Below are 24,445 nucleotides of genomic sequence, written 5' to 3' on the forward strand. Positions count from 1 at the left end.
ACTGGACCCTTGCTCTTTTTGGGCTTCCAATCTGGATAAATTGCCGGAGCTAGCCACTTACGCCTTGGAGATCTTGTCATGCCCCGCAGCCAGCGTTCTGTCTGAACGTGTGTTCAGCGCTGCTGGTGGTGTGCTGACAGATAAGCGCACGCGGCTCTCCACTGATAATGTAGACAGACTCACGTTCATAAAGATGAACAAATCATGGATCCGAAACGACTTTTCTACCCCTGTGTCATCCTGGGGAGAGTAAAAGCTTGATGATTGGATAAAATCACCTCAACAACCGTTTTAAGCTTTCAAATTACTAATCATGTTTATCTGTATCTTGGCTGGAAAATAATTTGGGCTTTGTAGCAGTGTGCAGCACTGATTCTATTAGGCCATCTATAATAAGCTCCAGCAGATTTAAAATTACTAATCATGTTTATCTGTATCTTGGCTGGAAAATAATTTGGGCTTTGTAGCAGTGTGCAGTACTGATTCTATTAGGCCATCTATACTAAGCTCCACCAGATTTAAAATTACTAATCATGTTTATCTGTACCTTGGCTGGAAAATAATTTGGGCTTTGTAGCAGTGTGCAGCACTGATTCTATTAGGCCATCTATACTAAGCTCCACCAGATTTAAAATTAATAATAATTTTTAGCTGCATCTAGCCCGGAAAATAATTTTGGGGCTCCGAGATGCGCAAGACACATAAGTGCCTTCTTGCTGCACTACCTGCAACATGACCCTCATATTGTCAGAATTCGAAGTAATCCTGACTACTGGGTTGCCACACTCTTAGATCCCCCAAACTTATCGATCAACCTTTTCATTTTAATAAAGACCAAAAAAATGCTCATTTTTGAAATTATAAGCATTAGCAGGTTATTAGAAACTGAAATCAAACAGTTTTCAACTCAAAACTTTATTCTAGGTGATGTTACATTTTCACATAGGACCCCTTGTTCGAAAGGAGCTTCTGAACTCTCTCGTCCATTGAATTTGTCAGGTTTTGGATGGTTTCTGCTTCAATTGTTTTGCATGAGGACAGAATACCCTCCCAGAGCTGTTGCTTAGATGTGAACGGCCTCCCGCCATCATAGACACTCCTTTTGATGATGCTCCAGAAGTTCTGAATGGGGTAGAGGTCAGGGGAGCATGGGGGTCACACCATAAGTTTGTCCCCTTTTATGCCCATATCAGCCAGAGATGCAGATGTTTTATGTGCAGCATGAGATGGTGCATTATCATGCATAAAAATGATCTTGCTGTGGAATACACGGTTCTTCTTCTTGAACCATGGCAGGAAGTGCTGTTTAAGAAACTCCACATACATTATGGAGTTCATCTTTACCCCTTCAGGGATCCTAAAGGGGCCGACAATCTCTCTCCCCATGATTCCAGCCCAAAACATTACTCCACCTCCTCCTTGTTGGCGCTGTAGCCATGTTTGCGTGGGGTGTCCATCAACCAGCCATACTCCACTCCATCCATCTGGACCATCGAGCGTTGCACGGCACTCATCCGTGAACAAAACAGTTTGGAAATCAGTCTTCATGTAATGTTTGGCCCACTGGAGCCGTTTCTGCTTGTGTGAAGTGGATAGAGGAGGTCAACAGGATGGCGTATGCACAGCTGCAAACCTCTGAAGGACCCTGCATCTTGTTGTTCGGGGGACGTTGGAGGCACCAGCAGCTTCAAAAACTTGTCTGCTGCTATGACAAGGCTTTTTTGCCGCTGCTCTTTTAACCTGACGTAATTGCCTGTAGGAAAGAGTCCTCAATTTGCCCTTATCAGCACGCACACGTGTGTACTGTGAATCAGCTACATACCTCTTGATTGCCAAGACACTTCATCCTGATCATCGCACAATGTTGATTGTAGTCATGCCTTGACCTAAACACTCCACAATTTGTTGCTTCTCAGCAGCCGACACATCCTTTTTCTTTCCCATTTTGGCAGAAAATGTAGGCTGCTTAATAATGTGGGACAGCCTTCTTAAGTAGTCTTGCCTTTCATTGGACACACCTGCCAAACTAATTAGCACAGGTGTCTGCAATTGCTTACAGTGATATAAAGAGCCCTGACACACATCACCATCAATGAGTTTAACTGACAAACAAACAAATTCTTCCCTTATCACTCCTAAACACTTTTTGCATAATAATTTGGAACACAGTGTACATGTGCTTTTCCACAAAACACCAGTGGTTCACGTAGTGAATCTTACAGTTCTAACTTGCCAACCGTGGTCTGTATGGAGTTGTTCAATAAAGGGCCCAAAATTAAGATAACATAGATGGGAGAGGTCTCTATGAATAGGAATTCCTAAGTATTTGATACCCTGTGAGGGCCTGGCAAAGGGAAAGTTGGACTGGATGGAATCCTGTATGGATTTGGGGAGGGAGACATCGAGGGCCTCAGACTTCGCTGCATTAATTTTAAAATTTGACCATGTAACAAAGTAATCTATTTCAGCCATAACAGCATGGATGGATATATGTGATTGAGTGATATATACTAGGACATCATCAGCAAATAGAGAGCACTTGTACTCGGTGCCTCCCACCTCAATCCACCTAATATTGGGGTTATGGCGAATTGATGAGAGCAGGTGCTCCGTCACTAGGATGTATAAGAGAGGGACAGAGGACATCCCTGCCTTGTCCCATTGGTGATTGTGAAAGGTGATGAAAATGTTCTGATGCACCCGCTGGGCCTTGGGACACCCGGAGCCGGACCCTTTTTGGTGGATGCTGGTGGTTGTAGTCTCCGTGGCGGCGACCCGGTTCCGTGGCTCAGGGCGGTCAAACCAGTGCCGGAACTATTTAGGTGGTTTTGATGTTTAAATGTCCGACTACGCCACCCGTGGATTGCGGTCAGAGTGAACCTCCGCTGCAGGGCAGACCGCTGAGGCTGGTGTTGTGGGTGCAGCAGAGCGTAGCATAACTCCCCACGGGAGGAGTATAGCCTCAGGGCAGTGTATGCGGAGGATGGGGGTGATGGTGCAGGGCAGCAGCAGTAACGACACGGAGTCAGTGATGCAGTCCAGGGCCTTTACTCACAGTTCTTATTATCCAGACCACGTCTGCAGGTAACGGCTGCCCACGTCGTACTGTGCTCACCGGGTGAGTTGCTCAGACAACTCCCAGATAACTTTGGAGCGCTTCACAGGACCCCCTTTGTGTGTCCTTTGTCTGGCCTTTCTTACCAACCCTTCTGTCCGGCTGCCTCGGGCCTCCTCTTGGTAAACTTGGCGCCAGTTTCCCTGACCCTATGTGGTGCCTTCCTAGCGGGTGTAGCGAGGGGCTGCGCCACATAAAATGTCACAGCCTCCGGTTTCTAGCTGAGGGTCGTTTCCTGCCTCCACTAGTTTCGGGGACCGGTCTCCCCCTTTGGCCTGACCCCTCCACGCAGGTGGATTCGGGCGTGCGGTGGCGACTCGCCCGTCCGCACCCCTGGGATCCCTTCGTTCCTCGTTCCTGGAGCCTTCTCCGCTCCTCTTCCTTCCTTCTCCCTCTTCCAGGCCTGGGCCTCTGTTACTAGGCCCGCCTCCGGAGCAGAGCTCATGCAGAGCCCCTGCTCCCTGTCACTTCAGCTCAGACTTCTCTGCACTGAACTAAGATGGTGCCCACCTTTTATACTCCCTTCTCAATGCACCCAGGAACTGCTTCCTCCCTGCTCCTGCACTACAGGGTTCCCCTTCCTCAGTGTTCCCTCCCCCCACTCCAGCCAGGTACAGGGACTGTCGTGCCCATCTCAGGGGCATATTGGTCGCCCTGCCCCACGGCAATGTGGTGTAATGCATGCAGGTGTCGGGTCCTGATCCACACTCCATCCTTACCTGAGAGTGAGATATCACACCTCTGGGTGAGGTGCAATACCTCTGTAGCAACCGAGCCCTCAGGGTAATACAGTTCCATTTATCTTCAGCCTAGGTGACGTATTGCGATACAGGGCCGTGATTTTGGCTATAAAAGGGTCCCCTAGACCCCTACCCCAAGCTTTTTAAGAGAATCATATATGGCGTGCCAGGAGACTCTATGGAATGCTTTCTCAGCATCCAACGAGAGTATCTAGTTACAAATTTTTAACTGCATCTAGCCCAGGAAATACTTTGTGCCTAGTAGCAGTGTCTGCTAGTCAGCGGATTATCCCGGCTGTTAAGCAAGCTACACCACCTGTAGTTTGGACACTTAATTTTTTCAAAGGAAATGCTTCGGGACCACGGGATACTCAGTGAAGAGCATTAGGATGCCTTGCGGTGGACAGCCGAGCTCGATCCTTATAAATGCTTTTTAACTGCAGCAGCTTTAGTGGACGCTACTGGAGCTGGAATTACGCGGATGCTGGCATGAGACTTGCCCTCCAATAGATCCTTGTAAATGGATTTAAAGTGTATTCATTCAAATTAGAGAGACAATTTAAATTAAAAAGCTTAGAGCTGCCTCCACCACAGGGGGGCTCGCTCGACCCACCAGCGAACAGGCACCAGTATTGGGAGAGGGGGGCTGGCCGTCAGGGTTCACCGCGGCTCTGGCACAAACCCGGCGACACGGAGGTGGCACGGGCAGGAGCGGACTGGCCGTGTCAGCTTCTCACTTTTTGGATTTTAGAACGGCATGACATGCCTATATCTGTGTCTCCCCCTCCTTTTACTCCTCCACCTCTTTTCTTTTCGCATGACTATATGTACTTGTCACTTTTCCATGTGTTAGTCGTGTCTTCTGAGCAGTTTGTCAGCTTTTGGACACCTTTGAAGGTGTTTTCTATGTGTTTCTATGTGTTTTTGTTTGCCTGCCATTAACGGTGTTCGAAGGTGTTCGACGAACAGTTCGACGAACAGTTCGGCGAACACACGGGTGTTCAACGAACCGAACCGAACTCGAACACTACGGGGGTGGCTCAACACTATTGAAGACTGCACCCCACTGTGTCCTGGAATTATTATCTGCGCCATCCCCTGCACTACACTGCACAGCAACATCTACCTCATTAATCATCACTTCACCGCCTTGGAGTTTAGCTCTACCTGTGGAGAGCTGAACCAACTCTGCTGCGTCACCATCATCTCCAGAGGATCTGCACTGCAGTGGCGGCTCCATATAGCCGCATACCACAGGTGGGGTCACGAACATTAAACTATAAAAACTATAAACCCCTTTTATTGACCGCCCTGGGTCACGGACTGGGTCACTGCCACTGTGACATCCCCTGCACTGACCGGCCCGGCAGCACTGAGTACCCCATGGCCCAGGGGACGCGTCATACTTGGCGTCACGAACAGGATATGAACCGACCTGTTGTAACTGGGTACTGTGCGCCTAGAGACTGTGTTGTATACTGAATGTGGCGCCCGTCCCAGAAGAACGGGCGCCATTATGTGCATCATCAGGGACAACAAGGAACCTCCCATCGTGGGCCGGGTCCCAGAATGGCGCCAAAAGCGTAGCCCGCCCCATGCGCCTTTGGCCATATACCTAGACTTGTCCATCAGTCTGGGGAAGCCGCCCCAGGTGTGGCCGACAGCAAGCAGCCATGGGACCACCCCAGAAAGGGCAGAGGAGAAGAGAAACCTTGGAGACAAGACGGAGTCTCCAGCAGTGCAGACCGGCAGGTGCGATGGAGGAAGACCAAGCGGTGACTCCGGCTCATGGCCTGCAGCCTGCAGCTGCACCCCTCAACCTGGAAGGGGTACTGGCTCAACTATCTCTAGAGGATACGAGCTTTCTCCGTGACGAGGTACAGGAGCTGGGCCGGCGGATGGAGGAGGCCCAGCAGGCTGCCATTACCATTTGGAGAGCCGAGCTACTGGAGAAATTGCTGACCCGGCAGAAGTCCACGCTGCATGTCACCAGCAGTGCCCCTGCCCCGGCGGAGTCTCTCCTGGACCAGGAGGTACCGAGCAGTGCTGGAGCAGCTGCAGGAGAAGGTAACGACGACACCCCTGTCCCGGGCGCTGAGAGCGCCGACCTACTCCTAGGCCCTTTGCCAGAACCTCCTTCCCCGGTTACTTACCACGCCGATCTGCTCCTAAGCCTTGTACAGGAACCCCCTGCCCTGGGTGCCTGCAGCAACAACCAGCTCCTGGGCCCTCTACTGGAACCTCCTCTTGCCGCACCCACATGGGTGTATGGACGCCCTGCGTGGGACTGGTCAGCCAAGTTTGAAGACCAGCAGAGAGCCCCTCTAGTGCCCACGCCTGCGCCCCTGGTTGCCTGCCAGGGAGGGGAAGCCTACCAGTGGAACAACCCAGAGGGTAACCTCATGGGGTTCTCGAGGGAGACGGAGTTCGAGCCCCTCAGGAGAAAGGAACACTGCAGGCGGGAACTCCTTCAGCTAGAGGCGGAGCGGTGGACCCGGCAGATGCGCTGGGAGAGGATGGAGGCCCGCAATATGGAGGAAAAAACCCGGCCCGCAAAGCAAAGACGGTCACACCCAGTCCCTGTGCAGAAGGGACTGTTGTGAAATTCGACCTGGACTCTGGGTGGGGCTTCATCAGAGAGCCACATGCCGCCAAGGATCTCTTTGTCAATAGGAGGGACATGGAGTCCCACCTCCAGCAAGGACATCCCAGTCGAGACTTGTACTCTGGTGACCGTGTCACCTATACCCGGCATAAGGGAGAGCGTGGGTGGTATACCCTCCATGTGCACAGGGTAGTGGAGGAGGAAAAGGACATGCCCCTGCAGTCCAAGGCTGATGACACGGCTGGTCCAGCCTACAGGCTGGGAGCACCAGGAGGGAGCACCACCGTTGAACTCCCTGTTTGAAAACTGTACTGTATATAGTTACCGGGAAGGGTAAAGCAGGAATGTTGCGTGTTTGAGAAGTTTTGTTTATTTACCTATTGTACCCGGTTAAAGCACAAAGAGCTGACAGGCTGAGGACTGTGAGCAGCCAAAAACTTTTAACTGTACATAGTTTGCACTTCTTAAGGTGCTTCTTATTGGTTTTATACAGACCACAGAACAAAAACCTGTTTGGCGTGGCCGAAGACGTGGTCCAACAGCTGGATCACCTATGCCCTGCAGCCCCGCCCAGGGCCTACGTTGAGGGTTTTCAGAGGGGGCCCTCAAATTGCACCTTCTTCAGTGAGATGGACACCCGGTTATGGATCTCACTGTATTGAGCTGAAAATTGTTTTATGTGAAAAATGTTTTATTAATGTGAAGAGAATTTTATTGGAAAAAGTTTTATAATGTCTTGATAAAGAAACATGTAACGTTTAAGAAAATGTGCCTCCCATAAAGGGAAGAAAAGTTTTGATTATTCTAAAAATTTTTGTATGTCTAAAGTACCTTGTTTTTACTCTGTTCCAGTCCCCGAATGTGCTGTGTTTTACCAAGGGGGTATGTGGTGCCCCTGCAGGTTCAGTCGCCACAGAGGTACTGCATCTCATGCAGAGGTGTGGTATCCCACGCTCAGGAAAGGATGGAGTACTGCCCGGCACCCAAACACTTGCATCCATTACACTCCACTTCAGAGGGAAGGGCAAGATTGCTCCTAAGGGAGAGCACAATCCCTGGTCTCTGGCTGGAGGGTGGAACCATGTAGTGGGTGTGGGTGGAGGAAGTAGTTTAGGGGAGCACTTCAGAAGGAGTATAAAAAGTGAACTATCTTGTAGGAGTCAGGTCAGTCTGAGAGAGAGAGAGAGTTGGGAGCAGGAGCTCTGGAGGAACTCTGCTCAGGAGGAGAGGAGGACAGAGCGGGCCTAGTCTGGGAGGCCCAGGAGGATGGCAGAACAAGGAAGGGAGCAGAAGGAAGGCTCCAAGAGGAACAGAGGGGATCCCAGGGGCGCGGGAAGTGCAGGAAGCCACCCGTGCACCCAAATCTGCAGGAAAGTGAAGGGATCAGGCCGCAAAGGGGACCGGCCCCTAACTAGTGGAGAACTACAAGGCTCAGCTAGAAACCGGAGGCTTCTGTACTTTCAGGGTGCAGGTGCTCACAACCGCAACTACATCGCTAAAAAGGTAGCCGCATGGGATTCAGGGAACTGCAGGTTGCCCGCCAAAAACCGAGGTTACCGGCTTGGGACACTTGTTGCGAGGCACAGGGCAGGAGGGTGAGAGCCAGCGCAGGAAGACGACCAAGGAAGGCACAAACAATGGGGTCCCATTATGTACTCCTGAAATACCTGAGGGATTGCTGAACCCCTTCCTTGGTGAACGCAGGACGACGTGGGAGGTTACCCTGGTACTTGTAGCCTGGAGTTCAACAACTGTGAGTAAACCTTGAAGGCTGCACCCCACTGTGTCCTGGAATTATTATCTGCACCATCCCCTGAACTACACGGCACAGCAACATCTACCTCATTAATTATCACTGCACCACCCTGGAGCTTAGCTCTACCTGTGGAGAGCTGAACCAACTCTGCTGCATCACCATTAGCTCCAGAGGATCTGCACCGCAGTGGCGGCTCCATATAGCCGCATACCACAGGAGGCGTCACAAACATTAAACTATAAAAACTATAAATCCCTTTTATTGACCGCCCTGCGTCACTGCCACAGTGACATCTCCTGCACCGACCGGCCCGGCACCGAGTACCCCACGGCCCAGAGGGCGCATCACATGGATAACCTGGCCTTAATTCGACAGCATAGATTCTCCACTCAGGAATGGCAAAAGTAATGCAAATGGACACCAGCAACAGTTCAAGTGAATTTTAGTCACTGAGAGCTTGTTGGTTACAATGTCACTTTAAGAGGTAACACGCTTTAACAGAGGTAGGCGGTTTGTTTAAAGTTAACATCGGCGATCCTTTGCTCATACTTGTAACATTTTGCTGTCAAACACTTCAGCAACACTTCTTTCACCAGACTAATTTTTTTTTTCTCCTTCACATCTACAGCACTAGTCATGGTCATTTTCATGGTCACCTCTTTTGGCACTTATGGCATGCTGTACCTTTTGTCTAACAGCTTGCTTGTTCTTGCGTCATACTCGGTACTGCTTTACAGTTCCTCACATACACAGACAATTGTTTTTGCTGTGTCAACGGACATACTTCACTCAGGAATAAACTTCTATGCTTAATTTTTTGGTGGCAATCCTTGCTCTTTTTTTGTATTGGCAGCTCTCTCATCTAGGAGGATTAGTCTTTTTCTTCTGGGGCAGAAAACAACTTCTTACATGCTCCTATATGGGATGTCTCACCAAGTAGCATGCGTTACTCACTCCCACTTGCTAGCTACCTAAGATGCAGACATCCTCCCAGCTTCAGCCTGCAGTTTATCGCAAAATTCCCTATGGCTCAGCCAATTTACACCTAGATCTCTCACACACATAGGAACATGGACAGACATGCTAATGTGGTGCCCTGCTGCGCATTGGTGCCACAGAACCCAGAAGGGTGCATGGATGGACTTCTCCACAAGAGGCCCTCACACATTCACACACCTCCACCCTACCACCTCAGACCAGCAGAGGGAGCCCGTTAGGGATATATATAGGGAGGGTGGAGCCAGGCAGCTCAATTTAGAGTGAGTTCAGTTAGTGTTCAGTCAGACAGAGCTCAGAGTTGAGCAGAGAGCGTGCTGACGCTCAGAGAGCAGCGAAGAGGCAGCACGCTGGCTGCTGTGCTTAGGTGAGCCAAGGCCTACAGCACGTGTGAAGGCCTAGTGAGGGCTTTGAGTGGGCCGAAGGTGAGAGGAGAAGGAAGAAGTAGCGAGGGGACAGAGGAGCATACCAGGCTCACCCCAAGATATATACCGGACACCGGGTCCGCGCCTACAGGGACTCTTTATACCCAGTAGGGACCGCCGGAACCCCTGGAGGACTACAGGTCCCAGGTTTACCAAACGCTGACTACAGTACCAGGGCTAGGAGTCATGGAGGCCTCAGCATCCAGGGAGAGTGATCTCCAAAAGAAGGCCCTACCACCAGGTCAGCAGGTGCAAAGAGAGACAGTAACCAAGCTAGGCCTATTTCCAGGCAGGCCAGAAGCTTAGCGAGTAAAGCAACGGATCAGGAGGCCCTATACCCGCTCACTGGGGAGAGTCCAAAAGTGCACCCTTCGCCCGGAGTACCCTGGACCGTGCCTGCACCATCACCAGTAAAGGTACTGAAGCTTACCACCGTGTGAGTGTCCGTCTTTCCTCCAGTACCGTCCTGCTGTCTCTCCCCTGCACCACCATCCATTACACCCCATGCTGCCCTGGAGCTAGCTCTACCTGTGGAGAGCCACACCATCCCTGCTGCCGTAATACCAGCTCCAGAGGACTGCTCCGCAGCGGCGGCACCCCTTAGCCGCTTTCCACAGGTGGCGTCACGCACTTTCCAAATCCCCTATAAATATTCCCCCCTTTTACTGACCGCCCTGGGTCACGGACCGGGCCAGCCACCGTGATATCCCCCATACCGGCAGCCACAGAGGCCCGGCTGCCGAGTACCCCATGGACCAGGGGGCGCGTCAGCCTTGGCGTCACGAACAGGATTCCGTGCCCGTTGCCACCGGGTACTGTGCGTCTTAAAAGACTGTAATACTCACTGTGGTGAAGTTTTCCCGTCATTCCCGAGATTTCCCGCCATTGTCCGCCATCTTCCTGTCGCCGCGCGGGAAGAAGAGGGGCATAACCGCGGGAATCGGAGAGGCGTAACCGCTGGAAGAGCGCGAAGCCCAGGAGACGCCCCACCCCTGACGTCGAACCAGGAAGCGTCAGGTCCTGGAAGGAGTCCAGAGGATGCTCTGACGTCAGACACGAGCGACGCAAGGTCCTGGAAGAAGACCGTCGCCCGCGGAGCTGCGGCCTACCTGAAAAAGAAAGTGAAGAAGGTAGGCTCCGTTTCACTAGGGGGGCGCAACCATGGCCGACGACCAGCAAGCCGCCGGAGCACGGGTCGTGACTCCGTTAATACCCATGGCCCTGCCGTATATCCCTGGAGCGAAATGGTTTCCCCAGTATAATGGCAAACCAGACACCCTGTCCGGATTCAAGAGAAAAATATGCAGTATGCTAGACATGTATTCTATGACTGGTAAGCAGAGAGCCGCTGTTGTGTTGGGACAATTGACTGGTGCCGCAGAGCGGGAAGTTGAAACCTTGCCAGCCGCAGACCAGGAATCAGTATCCATCATCTTTAAGAGACTGCAAACTGTGTTTGAAAACCGCACTGAGACGGATCTCCGGATGGGGTTCTACCACTGTGTCCAGAAACCTGAGGACAGTGTCCGGGCCTACGCCTGGCATGGACAGGAAGCCCTGCGGGCCCTGAAACAGGTTAGTCCAGCCAGCATACAAAACAAAAATAAAATGCTGATGGAACAGTTCATCCGGGGGTTGAGGTCCCAGGAGGAGAGCAGAACTGTACGGTGGTGGGCCTTAGACCATCCAGATGCCACCTTTGACATCCTTAAGGACATGGCTATAAAGGGTCTGCAACCCCTGGAAACATCTGATACTGCTAACCAGCGTTGCCAGGGTGGGGCCACCCCAGTGCCCGCTGCACCCATTGCTCCTTCACTAACGGCTGAAACAAAGATGCAAACAGTGCCCCCTAGCGAGCTGGACAGCCTGCGCTCTGAAGTGCGTCAGCTAAGTAAAACCCTGGCCACTGTCCTGAGCACCCTGCAGCTACAGGAGGAGCCCGAGCCAGAAGGAAGGATACTAGTCGCTGACAGCCCTAAGGATGTCCCCTGGATGAGAAGAATAAGGAGGACAACGCCACCCCGTAGGAAGACAACGCCACCCCGGGGGAGGACAATGCCACCCCGTGGAAGGACCAACGTCACCCTCTAGGAGAATTCATCTGCTACCGCTGCCAGAAGGCAGGCCACACAGTGCGGAACTGTCCTTTAAACTAGCAAACCCTGGGGCCGAGGGCCGACACCCAGGAGTAAATCAAGCAGGCCCATCAAGCTGGTACCATCGGTTCGTGGGAGGAAGACCTTTCCTGTCCATTGTTCTGGATGGCATCGCGACACCTGCCCTGCTGGACACTGGATCTCAGTTAACCATCATACCTGATGTCCTCTACAAAAGGTACTGGCCCGTAGATGAACTCCAGCCGCCAGCCCCGAACCTCTCCGTGTATGCCTCTAACGGCCTTCCTCTTAACCTTGTAGGGGTTAAGAATGTGACAGTGAAGGTGGGGAGAGCGGAACTAAAGGACCAAGTACTAATTGTAGTGGAGTCTAATCCTGGTGATACAGACTTGTATATGATACTTGGTACAAATGTTGTCGGTAACTGTTTGGGAGAAGTGTTGTTTTTGCTCCAACAGATTGCTGACACCGCCAAACCAGGGCAGAGGAAGGTGCTCCAGAGAGAGATACGAGCCCTCCTGTACCAGCAACAGGTAAAGCTAATGGGTGCTGAAATTGGTAATGTACAGGTGACAGACCCGATACCCATTGTGATTCCCCTGATGATTTGGTGTAGGGCAGCAATAGGCCTCAAAGGACAGAACTACCAGGCGGTAGTGGAGCCCATTAGCTCAGAGCACAGAATTACACTCTTAACTGCCAGAGGGGTGGTTGATGTACGCTATGGGAGGTTACCCATACGTCTCCTAAATTGTGGGGAGGATGAAGTTAAATTACCAAGATACGCCACTGTTGCCAGGTTGTATACTGTAAATGATGAGGCCATACACACAGTGGAATCCTTGACCCCACCAGAAACAGTGGAGGACAATGACTCCGAAGCTCAGCTGGAGGATTGGTGTCAACAGCTCCATGTTGGGACTGACGCCACTCCTGTCCATCAAAAACAAGGTGTACACAGGGTGGTCCAGGAATACGAGCAGGTATTCAGCAAACACCTACTTGATTTTGGGAGGATTAAAGGGGTACATCACCATATACCCACAGGTGACCATCCACCCATCAAAGAACGTTACAGGCCAATCCCCCCAGCACACTACCAGAAAGCGAAGGAAATGTTGCATGATATGAAGAAGGCAGGGGTAATAAGAGATAGCTGTAGCCCCTGGGCAGCTCCCCTGGTCCTGGTCAGGAAAAAGGATGGAAGCATGAGGATGTGTGTAGATTACAGACAGGTAAATCGCATAACACATAAAGATGCATACCCTTTACCCCGTATAGAGGAATTCCTGGCTGCATTAAAGTATGCAAATTACTTCTCTACCCTTGACCTCACTAGTGGGTACTGGCAAGTAGCAGTTGCTGAGGAGGACCGGGAGAAGACGGCCTTCACTACCCCGATGGGACTCTGCGAGTTCAATAGTATGCCGTTCAGACTCTGCAATGCCCTGGAACGTTCCAGAGATTGATGGAGTGATGTTTGGGACACCGTAACTTCGAGACCATGCTGCTATACCTGGATGACGTGATAGTGTACTCCAAGACGTATGAGGACCATTTGAAGCACCTGGCGGAGGTATTTGAGTCGTTGTCCCGGTATGGGATGAAATTGAAGCCTTCCAAGTGCCATCTGCTCAAACGGAAGGTTCAGTACCTGGGGCACATCATCAGTCCAGAAGTAGTAGCACCAGACCCGGAGAAGGTCACTGCCATCCAGAAATGGCCGGAGCCAAAGAATCTCAAGGAGGTACGTCAGTTCCTGTGGCTGGTCGGGTATTACTGGAGATTTGTGAAGGACTACACCAAGAAGGCAGCGCCTTTGCAAGATCTCCTGGTAGGACAGTCCAACAGAGGCAAACCCCCCCCTTCCATTGGGGTAAAGAGCAGGCTGAGTCCTTTGCAGTGATGAAAGACAACCTGACTGGTGAAGAAATCCTGGCCTACCCTGACTACAGCCGACCTTTCCTGCTGTACACTGATGCCAGCAACGAGGGACTAGGAGCTGTGTTGAGTCAGAAGCAGTATGGCAAGGAGAAGGTGATTGCCTATGCTAGCAGGAAGCTTCGTCCGACCGAGTGGAATCCGGAAAACTATAGCTCCTTCAAGATGGAGCTCCTGGCCTTGGTCTGGGCCATCACTGAACGATTCAAGCACTACTTGGCCTCCAGTAAGTTCACGGCTTACACTGACAACAACCCCCTGACACATCAAGAGACAGCCAAGTTGGGAGCCATGGAACAGCATTGGATGGCCCGGCTGTCAAACTATCAGTTCACCATCAAGTACCGGGCAGGCCACAAGAACGCCAACGCCGATGACCTATCCAGAATGCCGCACCAGTCGGATACTGAAGAAGAAGTGGATGACCTGGAAGAGATTGAGCTACCTGCCTTCCACAGAAATGGGATGGTCCACGAGCAGCGCACCTCCAGGAGATATCGTGGTAAGACATTAAACCCTTTGCCTCACAACAGTTGGAAGGAGACCCAGGACAGCGACCCGGTTGTCAGCCGTATCAAAGAACTGATAACCCAGGAAGGTTCCTCCCTGGAGAAGGACGCTTCTCCGCAAGCCAAGCAACTGTGGAATGAGAGAAGCCGGCTGTTCATCTATAGAGAGAAGCTGTGCCGAAGGTATGTCCATCCAAGGACCCATGAGATGGTATGGCAGATCGTAGTGCCCAGGGCAGACATCCAGAAGGTATTGGAGGCCTATCACGATCAAGCAGGGCACTTTGGCTGGAAGAAGCTGGAAACCCTCCTGAAGAATCGGTTTTATTGGGTTGGAATTCGGAGTTCCATGGAGAGGTGGTGCCGGGATTGTGGACCCTGTAACCTCTGAAGAAAGGACTACAGCAGTCAGAAGGCACCCCTGAAGTCCATCAAGACAAACCAGCCCCTTGAGATCGTCGCCCTGGATCACGTCAAGCTGTCACCCAGCAGGTCAGGCTACTCGTATGCCCTGACCATGGTGGATCACTACTCCCGGTTCTTGGTGGTAGCCCCCGTCAAGGATCTGACGGCAGAAACTGCAGCAAGGACATTTCAAGCCTACTTCTGCAGGCCCCATGGATACCCGGATAAGGTGCTGACGGATCAAGGCCCTGCCTTTGAAGCCGAGCTGTTCAAAGAGTTTTGCCATCTGTACGGGTGTAAGAAGATCCGGACTACACTGTACCACCCCCAAACCAATGGGTTATGTGAAAAGATGAATAACATAGTCATCGACCTGTTGAAGACCTTACCTCTAGAAGAAAGAAACCAGTGGCCAGACAAACTACCTGACCTGGTAGATCTGTACAATCACATACCTGTGAGTTCCACCAATTGTACTCCAGCGTACCTCATGAGAGCAAGACCCAGAAAGTTGCCCATGGACCTGGAGCTTGGAGTGGTAGAGCCAGAAACAGATATGTCCACTGAAGACTGGGATGTTACCCGACAGGAGCAGTACAAGAGAGTACAGGCCTGTGTCGAAGACAGTCTAAATAGGGTGAGAGATAAGCAGGAAGCACAGTACAACAAGAGTGCAGCAGCCGAACCCTTGACACCTGGAGAAGTTGTGCTGAAACGAAAGAGAAGAAGCCACAAGCTTGACGACCAGTGGGAAAGGGAACCTTACACTGTGTTGAATTCCAGATTCAACAATAGGAAAACCTGTCTAATTAGCAAAGACGGAGGAAGAACAACTGCAATGGTATCAAGAGACTATCGGAAGTTGTGCCCAAGTCCGCTGAAGCCCCAGGAGGAAGTGCCTCTCACCATACCGGAGGAGCCTAAAGAAGAAGTACTCCATACTGTCTTAGGAGATTTCCCGACAGATTGGCCTCAACTGGATGGAGCGGTAATAATACCTGTGCTACACTTTGACCAGCAGCCAGAAGACTCTCCACTGCAAGTCAGACCTGTAAGTGCCCCAGAAGAGCCTGCTCAGGAAGAATCCCCGGAAGAAGGATCACCAGTAGAAGCAGAGCCAGTAGGCCCAGTAACCAGTGTACTTGCCAGTCCCGTAGAGAGGTTAAGGCAATCTTGCAGTCCACCAACATATAGAGCGGAAAATAGCACAAGCATCCACACTACACGCATTTCAGTACTACGTAGGTCATCGCGTAGCACAAAAGGCCAGACCCCTGTCAGGTATAAGGAGTAAGTTAAAAATACCTGTAGTATAAATAGTTACCCAGTAGGGTATTACATATTGTTTATTGTATAAACTGAAATTAACCATATATGTTTATTTAATTACTAGTGTTGAGCGATACCTTCCGATATCAGGAAATATCGGATCGGATTGGATCGGACCGATACCGAAAAAGTATCGGATATCGCCGATTCCGATACCGGAAACCATTGCAAGTCAATGGGACAGAAATATCGGAATGAAAATCAACCCTTTCTTTCCTTGTAGGTTAATTCTACATGAAGGAAAACAACTAAGAATAATGTAGAATGTATTGGGGGAGGTGGGGGAGACAATAAAGGCATAGAGGTTTAGCCCAATCAAATGGAATAGCAGGAATTAATATTTTTTTTAAGACGTTCTGAGTTACGGAAATATTGACTATGTTAAGTATTTTTATATTTTGTCAGATATTTATGTTTCACTACTTCCATGCTCTTCACCTTCTTTTTTACTTCTCCCACACTTTCTCCTTCATCATCCTCAGCATCTTTTTCATCCTCTTCTTCTTCACCTTTTTCATCTTCTTCTTCTTCACCTTCTTCGTATTATTCTTTTTTTTTACATTCTTCATATTCTACTTCTTCATCTTCTTCATATTCTTCTTCTTCATCATATTCTTATTTGTGACAGGCATTCCTGTAGTTGTTATCTATAAAAGGTTGGACATTACACCTTTCGTTCTGCCCGTCACAAAAGATTTACAACAGGATTTGTCCGCGTTCAGTTTGGCCTGCAGCAACAGGTCTTTTCCAGGGGCACCATGAGGAGGAACGGACTCACCCCCATACACTGCTTAGTCATCTTCTGCTTATAATTTAGATATTATCTTTTGCTCTGATTTTTAGTCTTATGCTTAATGTTCTTCCGCTTTTTGTTCTGCAGCTTCTTGTATTTCTGCTTCTTGGTTTTCTGTCTCTTGTTCTTCTGTATCTTGGTGCTTGTCTTCTCTTCTTTGTCCTCTTGGTCAACTTCTTCAGGGTCATCTTCTTGGTCTTCTTCGGGGTGGTCTTCAGGGTCGTCATCTTCGGGGGTCCTCGTCTTCGGGGTCCTCGTCTTCTTCGGGTTGGTCTTCTGGGTCCTCGTCTTCGGGGTCCTCGTCTTCTTCGGGGTGGTCTTCAGGGTCCTCGTCTTCTTCGGGGTGGTCTTCAGGGTCCTCATCTTCTTCGGGGTGGTCTTCAGGGTCCTCGTCTTCAGGGTCGCTGTCTTCGGGGTCCTCGTCTTCTTAGGGTTGGTCTTCAGGGTCGCTGTCTTCAGGGTCCTCGTCAGGGAGATCCAGAGTGATTACCAAGAACCATTTCAAAAAGCTTGAACTTGGAAATGTAGCAGAAGGTACAAGAAAGCTGAGGAACTACCGAGAACCAGCTGACGGTACTGGAACCCGGATGGGTAGCAGAAGGTACAAGAGCCAATGGAACTGCCGAAGACCACTGGAACTCGGTTACTAAGCAGGAGGTACCTGTGCCAGAAAGCACTACCAAGGACCAGCAGACGTTGGTGGAACTTGGATACCGAGAAGGAGGCACCTAATCCAAAGGCACTGCCGAGAATCAGCTGACGGTACTGGAACCCGGATGGGTAGCAGAAGGTACCCATGTAAAAAAAAGTTCAAGGCCGCGAGCCGGCCGCAGTTACCAAAACCCACAGTCCTACAGGGGGTGCTTGTCCTATTGGCACTATGGAACCAGCCTTCATTGCCTGATCCCGCAGCCCACATAGGAGTCACCTAAACTGCAGGCACCATAGAGTCGGCTAACCCGACCGCAACACGACAGGACAACGTATTGGAGGCAAAGTGACGTTGACACTACCCGGAAACAGCTGGCGTGCTGGAACCAGGCTGGGCAGGAGGGAGTACCCGTGCCAAAGTCACTGCCGAGAACCATCTGACGGTACTGGAACCCGGATGGGTAGTAGAAGGTACAAGAGCAAATGGAACTACCGAGGACCAGCTGACGGTACTGGAACCCGGATGGGTAGCAGAAGGTACAAGAGCCAATGGAACTGCCGAAGACCAGCTGACGGTACTGGAACTCGGTTACTAAGCAGGAGGTACCTGTGCCAGAAAGCACTACCAAGGACCAGCAGACGTTGGTGGAACTTGGATACCGAGAAGGAGGCACCTAATCCAAAGGCACTGCCGAGAACCGGCTGACGGTACTGGAACCCGGATGGGTAGCAGAAGGTACCCATGTAAAAAAAAGTTCAAGGCCGCGAGCCGGCCGCAGTTACCAAAACCCACAGTCCTACAGGGGGTGCTTGTCCTATTGGCACTATGGAACCAGCCTTCATTGCCTGATCCCGCAGCCCACATAGGAGTCACCTAAACTGCAGGCACCATAGAGTCGGCTAACCCAACCGCAACACGACAGGACAACGCATTGGAGGCAAAGTGACGTTGACACTACCCGGAAACAGCTGGCGTGCTGGAACCAGGCTGGGCAGGAGGGAGTACCCGTGCCAAAGACACTGCCGAGAACCAGCTGACGGTACTGGAACCCGGATGGGTAGTAGAAGGTACAAGAGAAAATTGAACTACCGAGGACCAGCTGACGGTACTGGAACCCGGATGGGTAGCAGAAGGTACAAGAGACAATGGAACTGCCGAAGACCAGCTGACGGTACTGGAACTCGGTTACTAAGCAGGAGGGACCTGTGCCAGAAAGCACTACCAAGAACCAGCAGACGTTGGTGGAACTTGGATACCGAGAAGGAGTCACCTAATCCAAAGGCACTGCCGAGAACCAGCTGACGGTACTGGAACCCGGATGGGTAGTAGAAGGTACAAGAGCAAATGGAACTACCGAGAACCAGCTGGCGGTGCTGGAACCCAGGGTAAATACTAAAAACAGAGTGGAGCCAGAGGTGTAATTGGAGCAAGTTTTAAATCAGTAGTAAAGTGGATGTGGACAAAGCAGGAGAATTTGCCGGACACACAGCAGGGGAACAGCTGACGTTACTGAACCCCAATAACACTGGATCAAGCGTTGACTGTGCAGACGGCACTTCTGAGCAGCAACTAGCGGTATTGGAGCCCAGGGTAAATATTAAAAACAGAGGAGCCAGAGGTGTATTTGGAGGAGGTTTTAAATCAGTAGTACAGTGGATGTGGACAAAGCAGGAGAAATTGCCGTCCGCACAGCAGGGGAACAGCTGACGTTACCGAACCCCAATAACACGGCAGCAAGTGTTGACTGTGCAGACGGCACTTCCGAGCGCCAACTGGCGGTGTTGGAGCTCAGGGATAATACTGAAAACAGAGGAGCCAGAGGTGTATTTGGAGGAGGTTTTAAATCAGTAGTACAGTGGATGTGGACAGAGCAGGAGAAATTGCCGTCCGCACAGCAGGGGAACAGCTGACGTTACTGAACCCCAATAACACGGCAGCAAGTGTTGACTGTGCAGACGGCACTTCCGAGCGCCAACTGGCGGTGTTGGAGCTCAGGGATAATACTGAAAACAGAGGAGCCAGAGGTGTAATTGGAGCAACTTTAAAATCTGTAGTAGTGAGAATGTGGACAGAGCAGGAGAAATTGCCGTCCGCACAGCAGGGGAACAGCTGACGTTACTGAACCCCAATGACACGGCAGCAAGTGTTGACTGTGCAGACGGCACTTCCGAGCGCCAACTGGCGGTGTTGGAGCTCAGGGATAATACTGAAAACAGAGGAGCCAGAGGTGTAATTGGAGCAACTTTAAAATCTGTAGTAGTGAGAATGTGGACAGAGCAGGAGAAATTGCCGTCCGCACAGCAGGGGAACAGCTGACGTTACTGAACCCCAATGACACGGCAGCAAGTGTTGACTGTGCAGACGGCACTTCCGAGCGCCAACTGGCGGTGTTGGAGCTCAGGGATAATACTGAAAACAGAGGAGCCAGAGGTGTAATTGGAGCAACTTTAAAATCTGTAGTAGTGAGAATGTGGACAGAGCAGGAGAAATTGCCGTCCGCACAGCAGGGGAACAGCTGACATTACTGAACCCCAATGACACGGCAGCAAGTGTTGACTGTGCAGACGGCACTTCCGAGCGCCAACTGGCGGTGTTGGAGCTCAGGGATAATACTGAAAACAGAGGAGTCAGAGGTGTAATTGGAGCAACTTTAAAATCTGTAGTAGTGAGAATGTGGACAGAGCAGGAGAAATTGCCGTCCGCACAGTAGGGGAACAGCTGACCTTACTGAACCCCAATGACATGGCAGCAAGTGTTGACTGTGCAGACGGCACTTCCGAGCGCCAACTGGCGGTGTTGGAGCTCAGGGATAATACTGAAAACAGAGGAGCCAGAAGTGTATTTGGAGGAGGTTTTAAATCAGTAGTACAGTGGATGTGGACAGAGCAGGAGAAATTGCCGTCCGCACAGCAGGGGAACAGCTGACGTTACTGAACCCCAATGACACGGCAGCAAGTGTTGACTGTGCAGACGGCACTTCCGAGCGCCAACTGGTGGTGTTGGAGCTCAGGGATTACAGTTCAGGTGGTAGAAACATGAACAGAACAGGAGACCTGGATACTTTGGCCAACACTTATTTATTCTGGAAGAGGACTGGCAAATTCATGAGAGATCCAGGCCTTGTTCATTTTGAGAAAAGTAAGCCGGTCAACGTTATCGGAGGATAGTCGCATGCGACGGTCTGTTAGTACACCACCTGCGGCACTAAAGACGCGTTCCGATAATACACTAGCAGCAGGGCAAGCTAGCACCTCCAATGCATACTGACTTAGCTCTGGCCATGTATCTAGCTTACAGACCCAAAACTTGAAGGGAGAAGAGCGGTCTGGGAGTACACTAAGAGGGCAAGACATGTAGTCTGTCACCATCTGACGGAAACGTTGCCTCCTGCTGACTGGAGCCGTCTGTGATGGTGTAGACATTTGTGGCGGCGGGGACACAAAACTTTGCCACATTTCGGCCATACTGGTCTTGCCTTGTGCTGAGGCGCTGCTTCTGCTCCCTCTTTGTGCAGAGCTTCCTCCACTGCCTCGACGCACTGAGCTGCTTTGTAAAGCACTAGCAGCACTGCTCTCGGTTGGAATGGAGAACATGATGGATTGCACCAGTGAGTCTTGGTACTCCCGCATTTTACACTCCCGGTTCAACGGTGTTATGAGGCTTTGTAAGTTGTCCCGGTAGCTTGGATCTAGGAGGGTGGACACCCAATAATCAGCCGTGTTGAGAATGTGGGCGATGCGGCGGTCGTTTCTCAGGCACTGCAGCATGAAATCAACCATGTGCTGCAGACTGCCAACTGGTAAGAGAAACGCTGTCCCCTGCTTGAGGCGTGATCTCTGCCTGCTCTGCATCACCCCACCCTCGCTCTAGATACTGACTACTAGAGCATTGTGTACCTCCCTCCTCTGGACAGATGTCTTCCTCATCCATTGACTCCTCCTCATCCTCCTCACAAAGTGTCCCCTTCCTAGGCCTTTGTGAGGAACCACGTTGCGCAGACTGTAGAAAAGCAGATGGCATTTGTGACTCCTCATCCTCCACCTCTTCCAAAACCTCGTCCCTTAGTGCTTGCAGTGTTTTTTCAAGCAGGCAGATAAGGGGGATAGTCATGCTGACTAGTGCATCATCTGCACTCGCCATCCGCGTGGAATAATCGAAGGCACGCAAAACGTGGCAAATGTCCTTCATAGAGGCCCACTCAGTGGTGGTGAAGTGTGAACGGCGCGCACTGCGACTTGTTTGCGCCTGCTTCCGCTGGTACTCCATTACTGCTGCCTGCTGCTCACACAACCTCTCCAACATATGTAACGTTGAATTCCACCTGGTGGGTAGGTCACATATGATGCGATGTTCCGGAAGACGTAATCGGCACTGCAGAGCTGCAATGCGTGATCTTGCATTGCTGGAACGCCGCAAGTGAGAGCACTCTATGCGGACCTTGTGAAGCAGTGCATCAAGATCCGGATAGTCCCTCAAAAAACTCTGCACGACCAAGTTGAGCACATGTGCCAGACATGGGATGTGAGTGAGGTTGCCTAGGCCCAGAGCTGCCACCAGATTTCGGCCATTGTCACACACTACCATGCCTGGCTGGAGATTCGCTGGCACAAACCACACGTCGCTCTGCTGCTTGATGGCATTCCAGAGCTCCTGCGCTGTGTGGCTTCGATTCCCCAAAGAAATTAATTTTAATATGGCCTGTTGACGTTTGGCCACGGCTGTGCTCATATTGGTCACCATAACAGGTAACCGTTCACGGGTCGATGTGGAGGTAGACCGTGACGGCTCCTGCAGCGCTGATTCAGAGGAACTGGAGTATGAGGAGGAGTCAATGTGTACAGACTGGATTCCTGTAATCCTTGGAGTTGGCAGAACACGTACAGCGCCACTCTCAAGATCTGTACCCGGCTCCACAACATTTACCCAATGGGCAGTGAGGGAAAGGTATCGTCCCTGTCCATGCTTACTGGTTCACGCATCAGTGGTCAGGTGGACCTTGCTACTGACGGCGTTTTGTAGCGCATGTTTAATTTTTCCCTCCACATGATGTTGCAGGGCAGGGACGGCTTGCCTGCTGAAATAAAATCGGCTGGGCACATTGTATTGTGGGACTGCCAATGCCATAAAGTTACGGAATGTGTCAGTCTCCACCAGCCTGAATGATAGCATTTCAAGGGCCAGTAGTTTAGCAATGCCAGCATTCAGAGCCTGTGCTCGGGGGTGGTTTGCCGAGTATGGGCGCCTTTTCTCCCATGCCTGTGCTAACGATGGCTGTAGACTGGCCTGGGAGTGTGAGGATGACTGGGAAAGTGGTGCTGTGGGTGGAATTACACTGTGTCTCTGTACAACAGTGCCAGAGATTCTTCCATGGCGATCCTGTGAGGAAGCCGAACCAGCTGTGTGTGAGCTGGAGGAAGAGGCTACAACACAAGCTGAAGAGGTGGTAGGTGGCGCTGTAGGTTGGCCTAGGTCTTCAGTGTGTTTTTGTAACTCCACCACGTGCTTGGTCCGCACATGTTTCCACATATTTGTGGTATTGAGGTTGCTGACACTTTTCCCTCTTTTCACCTTCTGATTACACAGCTTGCATTTGACAAAGCAAATGTCATCTGCAACTGTGTCAAAAAAGGACCAGGCACTGCAAGTCTTGGGAGCGCCCGCTTTGGATTTTGGAAGAGCCATGCTCCTAATGGGTGCCGAAGTGGAGGCTACAGGCAACCAAGTCTGCCCCCTCCCTCTCCCTCCTTTTTGGGCTGTTCGGGGAATCTCTTCCTCAGAGCTGCTCCCACCACCTTCCTGTCCCTCACGCCATGATGGGTCAAGGACCTCATCATCTACACCACCCTCTTCAAACAACTGCTTCTCCTGGGTAGTCTCGACAGCACAGTACGCACCAGAAAGTGGCACCTGAGTCTCATCATCAGATGCGTACTGAGGTGTGCTGCTGACCATAGGCACTGGCCCACCCGCCTCTTCAGATTCAGAGAGACAAAACGGTTGCGCATCACTGCATACTACCTCTTCTTCAAATTCTCGAATTCTGCTTGGCTGGCCCCCTCTTTCCAAGCCAAGAGATTCAGAGAACAGAAGTAGAGATGGCTCCTGTCCAGGGCTCTCTGACTGCCTGGGCATTTTGGCAGGTGTGAAGAGACAGATGGGTGCTCTTCAGTGCTCAGGACCTGAGAGGATCTGGAACTAATTGAAGTCGATGCGTTAGCTGCCATCCATCCGACAACGGCTTCAATTTGGTCCTCCCGCAGCAGTGGGGTACGGCTAGCTCCTACAAAGCTGCGCATAAAGGACTGTTCCCTGGTAAAACTGGGGGATGCCGAGTCACTGGTGCCCGCAGCAGGCACAGAATCCCCACGTCCTCTCCCTGCAGGCACAGAATCCTCACGTCCTCTCCCTGCAGAAACTCCACGCCCACGCCCACGCCCACGACCACATGCCTTACTCCCTGCCTTCTTCATCTTGGTAGACTGATAAAGATAGGCAGAAAAGTACTAAGGGCTTAGTGTGCTTATTCCTGAACAGCTGCTAACAGGTATAAGAAACACTAATTTTATAAAGTGTGGACTAGACTTTAATATGAGCTAATGTGGCCTACACAACTGTAAAGTGGAGTGTTTGGTGAACTTTATTTAGGTTTTTTTTGTCACAAAAAGACACTGGATGTGCCTAAAGATGTAATAACAATAGTATTACAAACTTTTTGTAGCTATTACAATGTAGGAAGGTAACCTACAATGCAATAGATGAGGCTGCAAAAAATAGGCTAATACTAATCTGGCTGGGGCTGCAGGGCCCAATGCTGCAGAAAGGCTCCTCTAACTACTCCTATATAGTGTGTTTGGAACCAATTTAGCTGAATACGGATGGAACCACCACACTAATAGGAGAAATCAGGAAAAATTATGAATTGGCAAAAAAGGACAATGTATGAGGCAGTGACACACACTGAGTGCACTACAACCAGACGTGGTTGAAGCACACACTACAGGGTGAGCTGCACTCACACACCAGACCTTGCAGACAGCGGTGAACAGTACAGATGCAGAG

Source organism: Phyllobates terribilis, unplaced genomic scaffold (assembly GCF_046119375.1).
Source record: "Phyllobates terribilis strain yellow unplaced genomic scaffold, ASM4611937v1 Scaffold_2__4_contigs__length_985480577, whole genome shotgun sequence".
NCBI classification, from domain to species: Eukaryota; Metazoa; Chordata; class Amphibia; order Anura; family Dendrobatidae; genus Phyllobates; species Phyllobates terribilis.